The following is a 19,965-nucleotide window of genomic DNA, read 5'->3' as shown; positions in this document are numbered from 1 at the left end:
TTATTTGTCAATGTGCCTTGTTAGATTAGCTCAAACACCTTAGCAGGAAGAAAAAAAAAACACGTGAAAAATACAGAGTGATACAAGTTCTGACCATGATTCCTATCATCTTCTCCATAGTGCCAAAAAAAGAAAAAACAAGAAGAAAAAACCAAGAAGGACAGATGCCACTACTTTCTTGTGAGAGAAATAAGTCATCGTGTAAAGATCTTCTGGTCAAAGACAGGAATATTTGGGAGCCTCTTTTCCTTGGAACATCCTGAAAGCAGTTTTCCTGACATGGAAAGAAGGATGTTGCATTTATGCATCTAACCCAATGACCTGGTTTCTCCTAGACTCACTGGTCTCTGCTCTTCACAAATCAGCTTTCTTAGCAATCAACCAGCACCTCTGCTTGGTGTAAAGGGTACTGTGGGTCTACCACAAATTAGCCTAAGAGAACATAATACGGGCATTGTAACAAACATGTTTGCAACTACCGCATGCCTTCCAGATGCACCTCTACTTATCTGTGATACACTTTGAACAAGCAAACTCAATCTTCTTGAGGCCCAGTGAGCTGTTTTACACTCTGGACTTACTTAATCCTTTGGAGTTTGATTCTGTAAGAACTTCAGTATGTACAAATAGCTCGTCTATCCATACCCTAGTAGCAGGTTGTTATCAAGAACAAAAAGCAGTTATTGTGATACAGAATTTTTAAAAAAGCACAAATCCATAGCGTACAGCTTCATTTGTTTTGTCACTCGCATAAATATTTGTTTATTATTGACCACTCCCACAAATTCATTTCTTTCTCACATCTAGTCACTAGATATTAATTTTTAACAGTATTTGTTACCTTCAATCTGCTCACACCAACTATTCGCTGATCTTTGTGCATGACTGGTTATTTATGTTGCACAGTATCCCTTTCTATTTTCTTATTCAATTCCTAATGCTTTCTGATTTCATAATGGCATAATATGACTCATAAGAAGCAAATAATGAAAAGCAATTAAGTATTGAAGTCCTGGCAACACAGTCATTACCTACAGTCTGGGCTTCATGGGCCGTCAATAATTCTCCAGACACTTTCAGCAAACAAGTAAAATGATGTCACTCCTCAGAACAAATACATTTGCTACTTGTATTCACAAAGTACTGTTCTCAAATCAAAATATTATGTTACAATATTTTGGAGCCTTTTTTTCCCCAGCATTGCAGCTAGTGAATTTGCTGGCTGATTACTGTGCAAGTGAAAGAGATAGCTGCAGCTTTGTAAGAAAAAGGTGTGTGCTACTGCTGCTGCTCCAGGATATGCACCATTGTAAGATCAGTACAAATTGTTTTATGTGACAAATGGTTTCCCTCGTTTGATATGAACCCCTGAAGGTTGAGAGAAGATACTACAGACTGATATAAACCAAAATGCTAGATTTTTTTCTGAAGAAAATGGAACACAAATCATGCACGTACTGAATCATGCCACATTATGGGGGTTATGTGCTCTGTGGTCTAGCACTTCATGAAGATCCAAGCTAGAAACATATCCAGTGGTAATTCCATGTGGGAAAGAAAAGCTATTTAAACCAAAAGACAACATAAGAAAGAGAATGTGAAGAATAGGATAAAATCTGGCTGTAAATATAAGCTCAGGATGAAAACTGGGAAGAAGGGAAATGCAGTCTTGTAACACTATATAAAAGGAGAGAGGGCAAAAAAGCAAACATCAGATCACTTCTTCACAGTATTCAATGGTAGGATGCATGGGAGTGGTTGAAAGCTACACCACAGAAGGCTTAGACTGGACATTAGGAAGCAGTTCTTTACTGGGAGGGTGGTCAAACACTAGAGAAGTCTTCTTAGAGAGGTGGTCGATGTCTTAAGCCCATCAGTGTTTAGGAGGCATTTGGACAATGCCCTTAATAACATACTTTTACTTTTGGTCAGCCCTGAAGTGGTCGGGCAGTTGAACTAGATGATCATTGTAGATCCCTTCCAACTGAAATATTCTTCTCTTCTCTTCTCTTCTCTTCTCTTCTCTTCTCTTCTCTTCTCTTCTCTTCTCTTCTCTTCTCTTCTCTTCTCTTCTCTTCTCTTCTCTTCTCTTCTCTCCTCTTCAAAAAATGTTCTGTGGCAAGTTTCAAGATGGAACCTGATGAAATTGTGTTTTGGATGTAGGTCCAGGAGGTCCTTCCACACCTATGTCATCTCTCAAAGGGATAATCCACCAGCATGAGAGACAGGTTAATAATGTGGCAGTGACCTTTGACTAGAGAAATTTGAGGAACTTAGAAAGCCATTCTCTTTTATGGTGCTGTGCTTCTGGTATCTGTCATTATTGCATTGAACTCAAGGTCTACTTTCTGTTAGAGTATATGTAGGGAAGCTGTCTTGGTGCAAAACCAGTCCCAGCAGCCTATCTGGACAGTGGCAAGTTACTCATGCATACGAAAAAATATGGCTGGGAAACTGTATACACACTTTGTAACTTGTCATGGCAGTTTATTTCTTTTCTTTCTTTTTTAAATCTATAATTTGACTCCCCCCAACTATCAGCCTTCAGACGCAGAAGGCATTTATGCAGCCAGGCTATTACTGTATCCGCCCAGACCTCCACACCGATTGTGCAGATTATATAAACCTTTTGGTTACATTAGCACCTGAACATGATTTATGAGGGCCGACGGGAGATGGTGATTGACCCGCTTTCATGAAAGCAGCCTGTTTGCTGTGAAACAGCTTCCAGCATAAATCATTTTAGACATGCTTTTACACCAGGACTAAATAAACACTCACTTACCCTTGGTACCTGCTAATACGTTAACAAGTAATGTCCTCAAACAGCCTCATTATTTGATTACATCCAAGATTGGGGACTTTGAGCTGTCGCCTTCTCTGCCTGCCAGGATCTCATGAGCCCAGACACACTAGCTCACTTGAATATAGAGAGAAAGTGGGAGTTTTATCAGCCTCCATTATCAACCCAGGATAACAAAATAGAGCATAAGGGCATTTATGATCTCATGGCTGAGGCATTATAATGCAAATGCCTTAATCCCCACAGTTCTCAACAGAGCTGTTGCCATGTCTTTGGGTCAGTAACATGGTGAAGGGTTAATTTAGAAAGACAAATAGTGGAAACAAGGGGAAGTGGAGGGGTGTCTGCATCCGTTCCTGCCTGTGCTTGTGACCAGTGTGCTCTTGGCCTGCGGAGATTGTGCCCTGTTGCTGCAATCTGTGCAACATACCCCTCTTCGGCAGCAGTTACCAAAGTGGAACCATGACCATGGGTGATCCTGCATCCCTCAAGACAGAGGAAGGTAGTCACTCAACGTGGAAGAGAAGCAAAGGAAAACTATGGCTTCTATCTCAGGTGCGGACTTCAGTTACCAATTTTGCTGCTGAAGTAATGCTGACCACCAGCTCAGGATGAATTTACTCAAACTGCTGCATACCTGCAGGTAACCACCCCCATGTGCAGGTAAATACAGAGTCAGACAGTGAAGCTGGGCCTGCACAAACCAAAGTTATCTGAAATTGTATTGCTTTTCTCCTTTCATGGCTCAGGAGTGTCAACATTGACAGCTGCACTCACTTATTCGATATAATATCATTATTTTGATATGACTGCGACATGTTAACAGGCCTCACAAAGCCACTTTGGGACCAGACCTTTTGTTAACATGAGGTTCTTTACAGCCTCAGTGTTTCTAGTTGTTTTTTTAGGCACAGAAGGATGTAGAAAGTGCAGGAACTTGGCTTATATAAAGCAGGAGAGAAAAAAAAAAGATCCATGAAATAAGAGAGGGAAACCACACTCTGGGAGGTACGTGAGCTTTATGTCCAGAGTAGGGTGGCAACCACTTGTAGCATCAGCTACCAGAAGCACTTTCAGTAATTTTGACAATAAATGACTCCCCCACGAGATGCTCTGTCAGTTCTCTGCCTCAGCAGCTGTGACCTTACAAGAAGTTATTTGCTACCCTTTCGGGGAAATCAATACAATTTTTGTAGTCCATTAAACTGCACTTGTGTTATCTTGGGCAAGTGAGAATGCTGGCCTCCATGTGGCACATTTGAGAGCCCTCAGTGGAGGGGAGGGGGTGATTGAGTGGCTGCCTCCGTATCGTTCAGGAGTGCAGGCAAGGAGCCAGACTGCACCTGGAATCTGTGTCTCCTACTAATACGGAGGTTAACCCCATGTAGAAACATTCCAGCTCCAGGCTTTGGGGATGTCCTGGTACCACAGAACCTGCCGTCTTAAAACACAGGGCAGAATCCATCTTGACATTATTATCTGGGCAGAGAGCAGTGAAGGTTAACTCAAGCTGATAGACACACAAAGATGCAGGGTTGCTACGAGAAGAAAACCAGGCCCGTAATGCTGGGATATTGCCCCGTTTTCAACCTAGCGATCTGAGCTCAGAAGTTTAAGAAATCCATTTATCAATAACCAAAATCCTTACCACTTTTGTTTCCTCAACTCTGATGGAGCCATGCCACACTTTACAGTAACGTGCGGTTATCCCTCATGAAACCTACAGTGGGTTTAACAGACTTCAGACCCTGACTCAGGAAAGCTTCCTGCCATAGGAAAATGTCAGAAGCGCTAGTGAGTCCCACTGTAGTGAAAGGGACATACCACATCCTAGAAGTCAAACCCCCAAAGGGTTTGGCTGTTTTACTGAATCAGGCCCTAAATGCAAGCTTCACAAATGCATTAATCTCCAGATACTCCTTTACCTTCCCTTCATTTTCCCCCACCTTTGCTAAGAAAGGTTAGCAAAACTGATAAAGGTGAACACTGAACAGAGACTGGTTTTATTTTATTAGATTTACTTTGCACCTCACATTTATCACGGCTGTCCTAGCAGTGATGCTGTCCTAGCCATGATGTAATCTGCAATTAACTAGTCTCCTTTTGTCAGCTTGCATCATCAAAGCCTGTTTTTATGGAGTGTTAAGTCTAATATTTACAGTGTTAAATACTTGGACAATATTTAAATTGGTTTCATCACATACTATATTTAGTTGGAGTGATATTGTCTGGTTAACAGCAATGAAAACAATTCCGTTCTTTTGGGTTTCATATTTTGAGTGGGTATTAGGTAACTGGAAAATATGGTCATTATATTTGTCTAACATTTCTACAAGTTGTAACATGGCATTTCAATTTGGGCTTTAACTCATGAATAATCCGTATGCAAAACTTTTGAGAAGTTTCCAGGTTCAACATCCAAACAAGCACAGAGTTCAGTGGCGTGTCTGAAAGGAAGGCCATTTAATATTTATATACATATATAGAGAAAAGTATGAAGACATTTTTCAGGACCTTTTCTTTCCAGTAACGCTGCTGTTACACAAAGCCTGCTCCAAAGGTATTTTTAATGTCAAACAAAAATCACAGTGAATGTGTGATGTAATCCCAGTCTCACAGGGACAGACATCACTACATTTCTGGTCATTCCTTCTTGGAGTTTTTGTCTGTCCGTGTGATTCTGTTTGTCTCCGCTTGTAGCTTCTGTGGGCAAACTTGCCCATACTCTCCTGAGTAATTTTGTCCTTCAAAACCAAAGGCCTGTGAGACATTGCAGCTGTGCTGACTGCTCATCTCCAGCAGCAAGGATCTCCTTCCAATGATGAAAATATCTCCCTTCTTCAACGCGGAGATCTTTCCTGCAGGTTTTTGCTAATTTTTGCATTAAAGCAACTGCTGTAAGAATTTTTTTTGTTTTCAACTGCATGGAAAACCTTATATCTTCTTTTGTGTCTTTAGCTTTTCTTTCTTTTCCTAGTGTTGGTGTTAAGACATCTTCCCAGCTCAGCTGTGTGATTTCTAGCTATCCCACTGAGTTAGTCATTCCTCTCCCGGATGATCACAGCTGTGGTCTCTGGGCCAGAACAATACCTGTGCCCTATGTTGGCCCTTGTCCATGAGAAATTTCTGCTCCAGAACTGTCTATAGTTCTACACAAGAGTCAGTACCATGAAGGAGCACAGCTCAGGGAAGGAAGGATTTTCTCCTGACTCGCAGAAACCATGATCACAAAACCATGACTCTGACTCAGCTTTTTCGAAATAGGTCTTTATACAGAGGATCCCACTAACAAAGAACCGTAATCCCTTCAGACAGACCTTTGAACTGCCCAGGAACTCTTTGACAAAGCCTGATACAACTTCTGAAACACTGGAAACTTTTAATCATCCCTTTGGGGTTTTTTTAGCAGATAGAAACAAGACATTCTGTAGAAATCTACAGTCAGGCTAGAGAAAAATAAAAGCAAACCAAGTGATTTAGTAAGTTATTGTATGAAACGAAAATTTGTGTGTTTCTTCTTTTGATAAGTCATAGGCTTTTGTGATTGGAAATCTGCCTGGTTTTAGGGACTTTTTATAGAAACCCAGGAAAGTCCATTTCTCTTTGTGAATTGCAATTTCTCCTTAGCACTGCAATGTGAGTACGTTCACTGAACTTAAAATAAATTTGTAGTATGGAAGCATTCTACTTCCCCTCCTGCTAAACTTGTACCAAAGCTTCACAGATGTCACCACGCTGTTGCTTGTGCATAGCTGTCTAGAAGAGAGGTGGGGATAAGGAAGGAAGTTCCCATCTGTGTGTGGTACTGCCATGATAGCTTGGGTGTCACCTGCTGAAGCTCCAGCTTTCAGAGTGTCTAATGGAAAGGAAAACTTACTCGTCCGATAAATAAATGAGTAGAACAATCAGTATGAACTCACCATCCCTGGAAGATCGCTTGGGTCAGGCTGCAGTCTGCCGTTGGCTCCCTCTCAGTCTCTCACTAGCTAAGTATTCCCAAAGGAAACATGTCAAAGAAGCAATCTTTGCTTTGGCTTGAATGCCAACGGCAAATTGTCCAGGGCTAATAGAGCAACCTGAACAGTCACTTGCAGAACGGGGACAGCCTGGGCAGCATTTATCCGTGTTCTTTTCTGTATGCTTATGAACATCCATGCCTACAGATGTGGCCACCTCTGTACACCATTTCCTTTTCTACAAAAGAAATAACGTGCTGAACACCTATTCCACAAACACTCGTCTTGTTTAAAACATAATTGAGACTCTTAGAAAGCATTTGAGTGGCCAAAGTTGAAATTTGTTATTGTTTTTCATTCCATCCTTGCCTTTGCAGGTTGGAATCTCGGTATTCAATGCCTAGCAAATTCACTCTTCAACTGTGGTCTGGAAATTCTGGTGAAAAAGTCACAGAATGCTGAGAGGTGGGAAGGTTAAAGACCTGGGAATTGATGTCTTTTCATCTTATTTTCTATTTTCCACATGGTCCCATGTCTTTTTTGTATGAATTGGTTTATAGAAACTATATTAAATGTAGCATTTTGCAGCTTTCACTTAGTAAGACCATCTTTAGTGTATTTTTTTAGGGAAAACCTCCTTCCCCAACAATCTTCAGGACAATTTGTGAAACTTTTAAAATATCATTGTTTGTACAAAACCAGAGTTTATTTCAGGCTTTTCTAAAGCATTGAGCTGGTTTGGGAACATGAAAAAGAAAGTTTTAGTCATATTCCCCAATGAAACTGTGTTTTAATTTAAAGATATTGCAAATTTTATGGCAGTCTTTGTTTACTTTCTCTTAGACCCCCAAAACAAGTATGACTTCCAGATTTGCTACAAAGTGAGTAAAAGAAACCAGGAAATGTAAAACAAATTGTGATTAAGAGCCTGATTCTGCCGATTAAAATCAGGGGCCAAACGCCCTCTCACTCCAGAGATCACAGTTGAACCTTCACTGCGCTGGACCTGCCCCAAAACCCATTGAAGTCAACAGGAGTTTTTATTTTGAGCCCTGTCGCTGGGTGTCTGTCTGCTTTTTTCTTTCTTAAATTATAAATCACCAGGAGGAGTTTAATCTTGCAGTTTTCAGTGCCAGTGTGACATTTATTTTAACTTTCACTGTTGACAAAGCACCCCGCATCCTGCATTTCCCTGCTGGCAATCACATGCCGATTCTAACTCGCGCGTTACTTTCTGTCAGGGGTTTTATTTTATTCGTTCTCTGCTTATTGCCATCCACTTCTCCAAACCTCCCTTTTCATCTGTCCATCACTTTTGGCAGCAAGAAAAATGGATCTATTTTGCAATACCAATTTCAGTGCCACTTGCCAGTCCAAATAAGAGTTGTGTATCTAACACACCATACAGGGTCTCAGTTTCTGGATTTTGTCACAAGAGCTGTATTTTCTCAGCAGCTTATTAACAGCATGTGTTTGGGGTGAAAATTAAGCAAATGGAAAAAGGATGTCACAGCAAGAAGCTGTGTTGCAACACTTAGGTTATTGCATTAAGTTAAACAAAGACTGTTTAGCCTTGTTATGACTATGATTCTCATTCATTCCAGTCCCTTAAGAAAATGTATTTGAAAAGCGGCAACTTTGCTCAGTCAATTTCCCTTTGGTCAAAATGCTCCCAGGTGCCACTCCTGCAAATTTGACAGGAAAAAAAAGGGGGCAGTAGAGCTTGGGGGGAGGGTGGGGCAGGGGGGAGTTTGCCATAACGCTGCTAATGCCAAGAATAAGAAGAATAATGGGAACCGCTACAGATCGGAAACTTTCTTTTGGTCATTTATCAAGCCCATATTATTTTCTCATCTTTCACTGTCTTTGGAGCATGTGTGTCAGGTGAAGAAAAAAAGTTACAAGAAATCTTGAATTGCGCTCCACTTCCCCAGAAAAATGTGCTGACCATCTATCTTCTGCCTGAGGTCAACCATGCGGCTTTTAAACTGGCGCTGGATCCATAAACAGCTGTTGGACAAGGTTGCCAGTGGGTTAAGAAGGCTTTGAATTTCTCGTTCAAGGAAGGCGTGACACAACTGCTCAGCACCAGCCCTTTGACTGGCTCTTTCCCACATCTGTCCAATGACTTTGTTGCCTAAATTGGAGCTTAACAATTCTGGAAATTGGACTCTAACTGCTCCTTCAGTTGTGTTGGTGAGGAAGAAAAGCACTGTGACGCTTTTACCATATGTGGATTTCAGAATAATGTCTCAATCCCCCATGCCTGAGCCATGGCTTGCTGAACAATTCCCATCAGCTACTGGTCCTGATTAGGGTGGAAGTGATGCAGGTGACTTTGATAAGATGAACCTCTTGGGTCACCTAACTTAAACAGAGCTATTCTACCTTGCAGATGCCTGACCTTTTGGTGGGCTCTAGCCAGAAAGCTGTCATTTCTCACATGAAAGGGACAACTGTGTCTGCCAGGTCAGTCTTACTGACCTCTGCAGAGACATCAGCCCTCTCATATGCTACAACAGTGGGTGCTGTATCCTTTCTTCTTACAGGATTTCCTACGTTAAGGTCTTGCTCTTAAGTCTTCATGTATGAATCACTGCCTGCAACTCTCTTTTACTTTCCTGAACTGGGCATAAAGCAGTTTGAACACTGTTTTTGCTTTACTGATGAGGGATGCTGCCTTCAGTCATACCATTCTCTACCCATCTGACAAACACATTTTGGTCCATGATATCCTTCGTTCGTCTCCCAGATTGTGCCCATCTTCTCCCATACCCTCTTGAAAACTCACTTTTTCCATAGTGCAGACAGCAACACGTGGCCTGTTAACAACCAGGCAGGTAAGGAGCTGTGTCTTGGCTCCTAAAACACACCTAGCTTGTGGCCTGCTGATAATTGTACATCTGATCACAGCAGCCACTTTATTTCAGACTCCAGCCATCCAGCCATCCATTTCTCATGTGTGAGCTGGATCCAGGGCTGATCTTGAGTGTGATCCAACAAAGAAAACTCACCCAGCTTCAGGGTATGAAAGAATGGGCAACATGAAACAATACGTGTTGTTAAGCTGTGAAACTGCTTGCCACAGGAAACCGTGGATACAAAGAGATTTAGAATTAGCTGGATAAATTCCTGGAAGCAAAATTCACCAGGGGCTATTAAATACAAAGACACTATGTCTGGCTCCGGAAATCCCAGCACCACAAATCACTGGCCCTGAGCCACAACCTGCATGCCCTGTTCTGATATCCTTCCTTAAGTACCTACTACTGCTGGCTGCCATAGACAGGGCATTGGGTTGGATGGACATTTGGTCCTACCCACTTCGGCCATTCCTGTGGTTTTGTATTAATAGATGAGCTGGGACTAAATATCACCTTCAGCACTAATGTCTCTGCATTCACCCAGCAGCATTTCTATCACCAGCACTCTCCAAGCTGCTTCTGCCACAACATCTGGACATCACATAGCACCTGAAGCACATTAAGCTTTTTCAGCAGGTAATAAACCCCTGGATAGCGTACGGCAGGCGAGTCCCAGTCTCTAAATACCCACCACGGACATTGCTTTCTCCAGCAATTGCTGAAGCCTGGTTTAGATTAAACTACTTCAGAGCAGCCACTGCAGAAGGGTAAGGCTGGAAGAGGAAGTCTCCCTTGTTTCGTTTGGGCTCTTTTTTTTCCCCCCAATTGGTTGCTTGGGGTTTGCCTGGGTTTTGGCAAGTTATTTATAAGGCTAGACAGCCGAATGCATCAAGAAGGTCAGCCAATTTCTCAGACTACTGTCTTTTTCCAGCTGTTGCAGATGATGAAGAGGATCAGGCAGATCCTCTTTCTTTCCACAAAGTTAAGTAAACTTCTCTGATATAAAGCAAGGGGTGAGAGGGGTTAGAGGATGCTGGGGTGGTGATGCCATACAGGACACCAGTAAGACCCCTCTCTCTGTTGGGCAACTGCTTTTTTCAGATCCATTCCCAGTGTCATGTACACAGGACCACTGTCCATCAGAGTCCTGAAACAGAGCTGGATCTGGGAGTGATATGGACCTGGAGCTTTCAACACCTGGCTTCCCAAACTCCATGTATTCTAGGAAAGTTCAGGACACAGCAGTGGAAAACTCATTGTGAGACATGAGTTATGTCAGACTGTCCCCTGCTGCCCTCTCTCTGAACCATACACAGGTTGTCCAGTCCCACCGGTGTGGAACCCAGTGTATGAGCACAAATGTGCCAGATTCACCATGAACAGGGGAAGGTGAAGCACAGAATCTTTTTTGCACGTCAGAGGACAGGGTTGGTCTCAGAAGCAGGTGACACCTCCACTTCAGCCAGGTCTCCCAGAGATCAATACCCTGGGAATTATTCCCCTTTTGTCCCATTTCTTGTCCACAAGTGGGGCAGATTAACCTGGAAAGGGCTGCATCAAGCATGTTGATATAGGAAGGAAAGAAAGGAGGAAGGAAATTGGGAAAGGAAGGGATGAAGGCAGAAAGAAAGAAGGAAGGAAGAAAGAAGGAAGGAAGAAGAATTAAAAAAAAGGAAGAAAAGAAGGAAAAATAAAAAGAAAAAAGCAGAAAAAAAGAAAAAAGAGGAAAAGAAAAAAGAGAAAAAAACAACTACACATTTCTGATGACAGCGGAAAAAACGTGCCTTATTCTGGCAGATCTCTCAATTAAAATCAAGCCACACTAATTTAAGGGGAAAATAAACACAGGCCTGATGTTATGTGCTTTGTTTTCAAAAGGAATCAGCCTGAGGAGAGGCAGCAGGGCTGTTAGCTAGGGAGGGCTGGTTGTAAGGGAGAGGCAGATCTTGCTGCATCAGCTGCCACCCTCTGATGCTGAGAGAAGCTTAGCAGCAGTTCGCAGCCTGCAGCAGCCAGGGCCTGGGGCAGGAGAGCCCGTACCCTGCAGCAGCTCTGGGGACGAGGGGAAATGGCAGGTCCCAGGTAGTTCTGTACCACCGACAACTGGGGCAGAGTCTTCAGCGCAGTGACTCGCTGCTTCTTCTTGACTGAGTCTGTATCAGCCAGAGGGAGACCTTGGACAGTCTGACCTGGCACTGTCCCTTATGGTGAAGAATTAGGAGGTTCAAGGCACAACCACGTTTTCTCATGTTTTCCTTCTCCCATGTTTTTAATTGAAAATGAGAGCACTTTCTTTGCACGTAGCTGTTGTAAAACTGCTGGTGAGCAACATGAGAGGCTGCTTCTCGAGCAAGCAACCTAAGGGTGCCATTCGTATGGCATCCACACAGGTACTGCAGTGCTCTGGCTCTGCTGTAGTGCTCCTCTACTCTCCAGGATGCAGAAATGAGCTCTCCTATGATGACTTGATGGCTACATCCGTACCTGGGAATAGCAAAACTTTCTTACAAGCCCCTGTTCATCCTTCTGCTGTTGTGTTTTTTCCTCATGGAGCAATAAAGAATCACCATCCACCTTTGGATAAGAAACTAGCTGAAATCAAATGAGTTAGCTCACAGACTGAGTTCCCACTGCATCTCACATTGCTTATCCAGTGAAACAGTTCATGGAACAGTAGACACTCACTGGCCCACTTAGGGACCATATAACACGGCATAGGCAAACCTCTCTGATTAATCCTGGAGCTCTTGCAGACCTCCACAACCAGGTACATCCCTTAGCCTATGCAGTGAGAACTGCCACTGTTTTGTGATGGAAGAAACCAGAAACCAGCAGCACAGGGATGCAAAAGTCCAAGGGTCTGGGGAACTGTAAGACAGTCACTTGCCCAGGCTGGACATGTAAAATACACATTTGCTGCACAGAAGGAATCTGCCTGAAGTTTCAGGGGAATAAAAAAGGAAAGACTTTGAAAAGTATGACAACAAGAAAAACGTGCAAACTCTTGAGCATAAGCTATCATGGATTCAACTGTGGATTACAGCAATTCAAGAGATCAAAGCAGTAGCAACCAGAAGGGGCAAACCAGAGACAGCATGCAGATAAGAGATGAAAGCCAAAGAAAGCTTGGATAGGAGGCTGACGTTGGTAAATGAGGAACTGGAGTTGGATTAAAGTGGTAGTGCTTGATGCATTGTCTAGTCCCTTTTTTGGTTCCATTGGTTTCTGCAGAACTGAAGCTTTGGGGGCTAGGGGGAGGTGGGGGGAAATGATATTTCCATTTTTTGTCCTGCCAAGAAAAGCTTCTGTGTGTGAGTCACCTCTCTGCTACTTGTGGAAGGCTGCAAGGAGCCAGGACAGAACGTGTTCTCTTGGGGGTAAAACACTGCTTACGGGGACAGCAGACCCAGATTTGGCTGTGCTGCAGGAGTCACCCTGCAGGGACACACCACCTACGCTTTGTCTTAGGTATCTGTGCAGGGGCCCAGCTGATGCACAGGGCTTCCTTACACCCTGGGATCAGATGTGGAGCTGGCCCCTGGGCAACAAGGGACTTTTTTAAGGTGATGGGGGTGTCTCTGGGAGTTTTATGTATTTTAATATAAAGCATTCCTGTTGCCTGGCCAAAGAGGGTAACCCAGGCCATTGCATTAGCAGAGCCCACCATGGCCTCTCAGTAGTGGATCAATTTTCCAGTCAGTGCATCAGGGAATGGGTGAATCCTCTCACTTCTGCAGCTCCTCTAAGAAAGCTGTTCTGGGTGAGCAGGTGGGGCTGGCCACTCTTCACAGCTGCCCTGCGTGAGCTGGGATTTGCATCTCCCTTCCGTGAGACAGCCCACCCAGGCTATCGACTGGGAGGAGAAGAAGGAGGACAAAGCAGAAGAGGGAAAAGAAGGACAAGGTCATCTCAGAAGAGGATGTGGAGCTGGAGCAGGAGTCTTGGCGTGGTGCAGTGAGATGGTCCACTTGCAGGACTGGCCGGAAGGGACCTTTTTGAGCATTAGAGTCTGAAAACAAAAGGAGTAATAACACCACACTACTGCTCACTGGTGCTGTGGGGAACAGATGCAGCCCAGTAGCGTGATGTGTGGTGGATGAGCAGGGACTGATCCTGTGCTCTGAGTTACTCTGCCCAGAATGCATTTCGGGACAGGCTGGCACCTGCATGTGAGGTGGGATCAGGTTCGAAAATGAGATCTATGTTACTGTGGTTTGAGAGGTCGAGCTTGGGGTAGAAGGGGGAAAGAGATGTGACCTATGAATTGGTTGATTTCTTTTTTTTTTTCTTTTTCCTCCCTTTTTTGTGTGTATGAAAGGATAAGCACCATGCCCTTCCTAGCCTCTTCTCTGCCCTAGCTGGGGCTCCTAGTGCATTCATCCCCTTTTCAGGGTGAAAAGCAGGAAGGTCGCATCCCTGCTGGATGGCGAGGCCATGCCCGTGCCAAGGTCACCCGGTAGTTGCAGGCTGCGCTTGTAAGAGCAGAGAAAACCCCAACTCGCCTCCGTGCCGCCGCGGAGCGGCACCTCCGCGATCTCCAGCTGCCATCTGCTGGTAACGGCGCCGGGCCGGGCACCAGCGACCTGCAGCCAGCCGGGGCGGAGCAGTGCAAGAGAGACGGTGAAGACCCCTCTGAACGAACGGGACCTTCCTTCGAGGTGTGTGGGGTGAATCAGCCCTGTCACAGCAGGGCACTGAAGGACGAGCAGGGTTGAAGCGCTGCAGCAACCTGATGATTTATTGGAGACTGATTTTTTTTTTTTTTTTTTTTTTTCGGATAGAACTGAATACAAAAGATACGGATTTCCATCTTGAGACCATTCTGCAAATTAATTACAAAAGAGGCTACATTTGAAAAATAAGACTTTTTTTTTTTTTTTTTTTTTTTTTCCTGGAGAGGTATTAAACCTCCTGCCTTGGGGAGGTGGGGAAGAGGTGAGGAACAATCTGTCAAGATATGTTTCTGCTGCTTTCTGGTCACTTAGGCACAGAAAAGCGAGTTAGCAAGAAGTGAAACGGTTATTGAGAGCTTAGGTCTGAGACTAGTGGGGTTTGGGTTTAGGTTTTATTCTGTTTGTTTGTTTATTTTTAATTGAATTATGCAACTTCAGAGATGTTCTGCTGCATATTTACCAAAGGAGACACCAGAGAGACAGGCCCCAGACTTAGCACCTGAATAGTAACTGTCCCTAGCAGTGTGAAGAGTAGTTTCATGCTGCTGTTTGCACCTCTGGCCAGGCTGCAAACACCCTCTTCCTGCCCGCAGCCCTGCACTGCAGCTGCCCCTCTTATCTCGGACCTTGTCAGGTATGTCACCTAACACGGTGGCCAGGCATGGCCTGTTGTGTGACCTGCCAGCAGGCAGCTGTCCCATCTGCATACAGCCCAACACGTCACCCCTTCTGCTTTGGGTTATAGTATAAAGCTAATAGGTGTGCGAATGTCCCAGACAGCGCCAGGCCCTTGATTCCATTCCTGCCTTCCCTGCAGGCAAGTCTCTTATAGGTGGGAGGCGAAAAGCCACAGATACTGCCAGAAGTGAGCTGAGGAATTTATTTCCCTGGATTTGGACAGAGGGTTTCCTGGCATGATCAGAGAGAGGAGGTGGCAAGGGTCCATTGGTTCTAGTGAGCAGGTTAACACCAACTAAACATGGTAGAGAACTAATAGTTTTCAATATATGAAGTCCTTACAAGGTTTATGAAAATAAGTGATGGAGCAGAAGAGAAAGATCCTGCCAGTCCCACAAGCAAAGAAAAAACTAAAGTGTGAGCTTTAACCCATGTTATTCAGGAGAGAATCCACAGCAGCAGTGCACTCTGACCGCCAGAATGGGTGTGTGAGACCCTACATCCCCCTCTGACACCAAGGCCTCCTAGCCTAGCATGTACATCCAAAGCAAAGCATGTTTTCACCAGTTTCATTGCTCACAGAAGAGCTTGTTTCTTGGGCTTGTCTTGGAGAACTGCCCTTGGAGCTGGAGCTTGGGAGGCTGTGCATTGAAGAGCAGAGACTGTGCTGGGAGAGTGGGGAGGGATGTAAGAGCAGGGCCTCAGGTGGGTACCAGCATTGTCAATTCTCCTGTGGATCTGGTGATGTTTACTGGAGTTCCTGGAGTCATGGGACGGCAGTAAGCATCCCAAATTTCATGCAAATATGAGACTTGCTGCTAGAACTCGTTGTGGTGGAGAAAAGTATAAAAACGCACCCTCTGGGAGCAGAAACCAGAAGGAACAAAAAAAAACTTCACTGCTAAAAAAGAAAATAAAATCCTTTTGGTATCTAAGCCAATATCATTCAGTTTTGTCCCCCAACTCAAGAATTCTAAGGTTTGGAGTTGGCAGTAACAAAACTCCATGGATGCTTTGGCCAAGAATAAGAGCATTATTTCTTGTGTCCTGGCCACTGTCCCAAACTGGATGATTCTCTTTCCATGCACTCGGAACCCTTCTCTGGAAATCCAGTTCCACGCAGGGCTCTTTAACGCGTATTGTCCTTAGCTTCTCCAGGGCGTCATGGAACAGCAGCATCCTCCCATACTAAGTCTCATCATGCTGTGCGAGTTGATGGCTGTCGTTTATCAAGCCTGATGTATTCCTCAGGATACCAGCTGCTCAGCTAAGGTATAGGTGTCTTGTAAGTTTTTATTGTTATTATCACGGCGAAGATTAGCATCAGGGGTGTTGCTGCAGAATGTCATAGTCTTTCTATCTCATTCTAATATTTTTTATCTTTTTTCTTTTTTAATTTTTTTTTTTTTTTTTAGTTCTGAAAATGGACCAAAGAGACTTTTTGGTTTTATTTTAGTTTTGGTTTAAGACATCTCATCCCTGGAGGGAGCTGTCATTCTGGGATGCTGATTAGCTTTTGCAAGTTGACAGGCAGCAAGGCGGCTTTCTCTGTAGCAATCCCAAGTTCTTTCGCCTAATCAAGCCAGTACTGCAGGCTGTGTGGAGGAAGTGTAACCCTATCTCACTGCCTGACAACTCCTTCAGTTCCAGACTTTGTTTCCTCAGTCCCCACAAACTGTAACAAACTATTAAGTTTGATTTTTATCCCCCCCACCCTGCTTTCATTCTCCCAGCAACCATTTTGGCTCAGCCTTCCTTTCTGGTTCTTTTCCTTAGGGATAAGTAACTCTGAAGACTCTACTCACTTTATGTATATCCTTCATTCTTAGCGCTTTTTGACATCTTTTTTTTTGACTAGTCAAAGGAAATGCAGCATCCTTCAAAAATTCTCTTTTATATATACATATAAAAAAATTATCTTATTTGTCCAATTTGCTTTGAAAAGTTTTCCAGCTAGAAGTGGATCAACGGGCTTTGTGGAAAGCTTTTGCTCCAGCTACAAGAGGGTCTTGCAGCTATAGGATTTGACTCAAAAGACATGGATCTGATTTCTACACAGTGACTACAGGGAAGAGACAATGAATGATAACTGTCTTTCATTGAGCCTGGAAGCGAGAAGAAATTAAGTGTGTTCATAAACTGCTCACTGGAGCAAGAGGAGCTGCTGCCCCAGACTCTCAAGACTGCATTCAAGGGAGGGTTGGCAGCCAAATTATGCTGGCAGAGACCTTTTCCTGGGGGCTCTGATGCAGACATTGGAAACAGGCACCGAGTGAGGGAGCTGCATATGAGGGAGGGCAAGAAGGGGCACAGAAGATCGTAGGGAAGACCTTGTAACTTTAAAAAAAGGCCAGAGCACCAGCTGGGAGGAAACCTTTCCTTGATTCTTTCTGTTGGATTTCAGTATTTCTAAACAAGCAGGTTTGTACTAGGCTTCATCTCCTGGTAAGAACAACCGCCAAAACCCTAAACACTGACTAATCTGCTACAAGGGAGAACGACTTTACCCAGCCTCCGAACTCTAAAATGAAGGATCTAGTTCTTCCTTGCCATGTTTTCCCTGGCATAAAGAAGAAGGATTTTCTAGTCACCAAGCAGAGACGGATCAAGCTGCTGACACCTGTTGGACTCCACAGTTCCAAAGCAACCAGGCTGTTGACATCTGTGGTTTTGTCATGGGGCATTTTCTCTTGAATGGGTCACACAGTAACAATTTAAACACATTGGATCACTTTTCAGTTGTCTGTAGGGAGTGCTTTTTTTTTTTTACAGAGGATGTATCAAAATGGCTCAGCAAAGATTGTTTTCTTCCCCACTGTGTGATCTGTAGAAGGGTTATGCAAGGTGATACCAGGAAACAGAGACTGGCATCCTATTCCCTGTCCCACAGGAGCTTTCCAGGTGAACATGCACCACTTCCAGTTTTACCACTCTTGGTCTAAGTTTCTTATGATTATCAGACAATGGATTGCAGGAGAACATCAAGGAAACCTGCTGTTCCTGTAGTACCTACCAAACATGCCCTTTGCAGAGACTGTGAAGCATTACCTTACCTGGTGGTAAGCTAATGCAGCTTTGCTGTGGAGTATTACTGTCCCAGGCAGAATGACTTACCTCCTCCTGCCTTCTCCCTGGTCTGGCTGCCATCTTCAGAGGCATCTGGGGAGGATAAAATGAGGTGGACATGTTCCTACTGCAACGCCTCCATCTCTTTTGCTTGTTGATTGCTGGTGGTAGCTAATGGTCACAGCTCATGACAGCCTTGTCGTGGAGCTTTGCTGTGAACACGTTAATTCATAGCTCAGGTAGTAGGGCTTACGCAGCTTTCACTTTCTCGGTGTTTCTCAGACCATCATTCCATTTTTACTCCAAACCTGAGACATCTTTCCAGAAAAGCAATACCCAGAGTCCTAATACAAGCCACAAGTAGATCTCTTCATGTCTTACATTCATTAAAAATGCTCTTACTAAAAGATTTATTCCCAGGGCTTTTACCCAGACTCCTGCATGGAGTTGGCAAAGACATTATGTAATAGCTAAATCTTCATTAGTTATATCTGTTTGCTTTGTGCCTTCATGGCAGTGATGAAAGCTGTAAATAAGTATATTGTCCCATCTTAACAAGGATAGCGTATCCATCAATAAGGACACTTACTCTGCTGAGATCTTTGCAAGGCTGTACAGGGGAGTAAATTAAAGGGAGAACAACATCCTTCATCTAAAGTGTCCTTGTTCTGTCACTTAATGTTTTACCCTTGCTAATATCTTTCAAAGTCTGGCTGTTAGTCAGAAAAGTCACTCAGTGAATGTGATATATTTTATCCAGCCTAAGTCTACTTGGTCCTAGAATAATTTTGCTACACAGCCACAGCTGGAAGTGTGACTTGAAACTTCTCCTGTGGCTCCTCACTGTAGTTTCACAGCAGTCTCAGAAGTTTCCCACCAGGATGCATGAGGATGGACAGGGTGACCAGAAGAGTTGTGGCAGCTCGGCTGACAGGGAGGTGCAAACTCTTGTTTGGCAGAGGAGTCATCAGGACGAAGGCAGATGGGGTGAGTCTTCAGTCTCAGTAATGATCACATCAGATCTGACTGCTTGGTAACACCATAGTTAGCCCAAGGCAACTGCTTTCACCTAACTGTGCCAGTTAAGTGCAGCAAAACCTAAGTTAAACTAACTTGAAATGTCCATGTATGTCAAGGCTTAATCTACACACAGATGACACCACAGTGCTCAGGCAGGAGCTGCAGGTGATCTTCGGGATAGAGTGATGGAAGTGTAAAGCGGTGGTCAGTGCTGCTTGCTGGGAGAGGTCCATGCTTGCAGCTCCCTGCCGAGGGGAAAGCCCAAACAGAGCCCACCCCCTGTGCGCCCACCTGCCTCCGCACCAGCACCGCAGGGCTGCGGTTGAGCTCTGCACCCTCCGCGGGGCTCTTCCCCGCCCCAGCAGGGGCAGTGCATGGAGCTCTGAGCGTTCCCCTGGTCTGATGGGTGCACGAAGGAGCCTGCCAAAGTACCGAGGTTCCCTCCGGAACCAGCACCTTCCCTGACTCTTCTGCACGGTGTCTCCACCTCTGTCTGCAGTACAGGTATTCCTGCATCACCCCAGGGTTAAACAACAGCCACAAGAGAAAAAAAACCACAACAGTGCAAGGGAACTTGAAGCGATGGACTTGCTCCGGGTTTATTATGGGACAATCCAGGAGTGAAAATCAGAGCGTGGCCTGCAGAGGGAAGAAAAGAGCTGTGGTAGCACTGCCGCAGCTTCCCAGGGGTTTGCCGTGTCTCTCGCTGCCCGTTGCTGCTCCCCACCGCGCTCCCTGCCTGCCCCGGGAGGAAGAGTTTGCCTTTAAACGTTAAATACGTTCAAACCCATTCGTATCAAACCAAAATCAAACATTTCGCTGGATTTCACTCGAGCCATCCCCCCACCCCCGCCTCTGAGTAAGGGCTGAGAAGACAATCATGGTTAACGGGGGGGCTCACCCCA

The sequence above is a fragment of the Buceros rhinoceros genome, unplaced genomic scaffold (assembly GCF_000710305.1).
Source record: "Buceros rhinoceros silvestris isolate BGI_N320 unplaced genomic scaffold, ASM71030v1 scaffold5205, whole genome shotgun sequence".
NCBI lineage: Eukaryota > Metazoa > Chordata > Aves > Bucerotiformes > Bucerotidae > Buceros > Buceros rhinoceros.
This window is presented reverse-complemented; position numbering follows the sequence as displayed.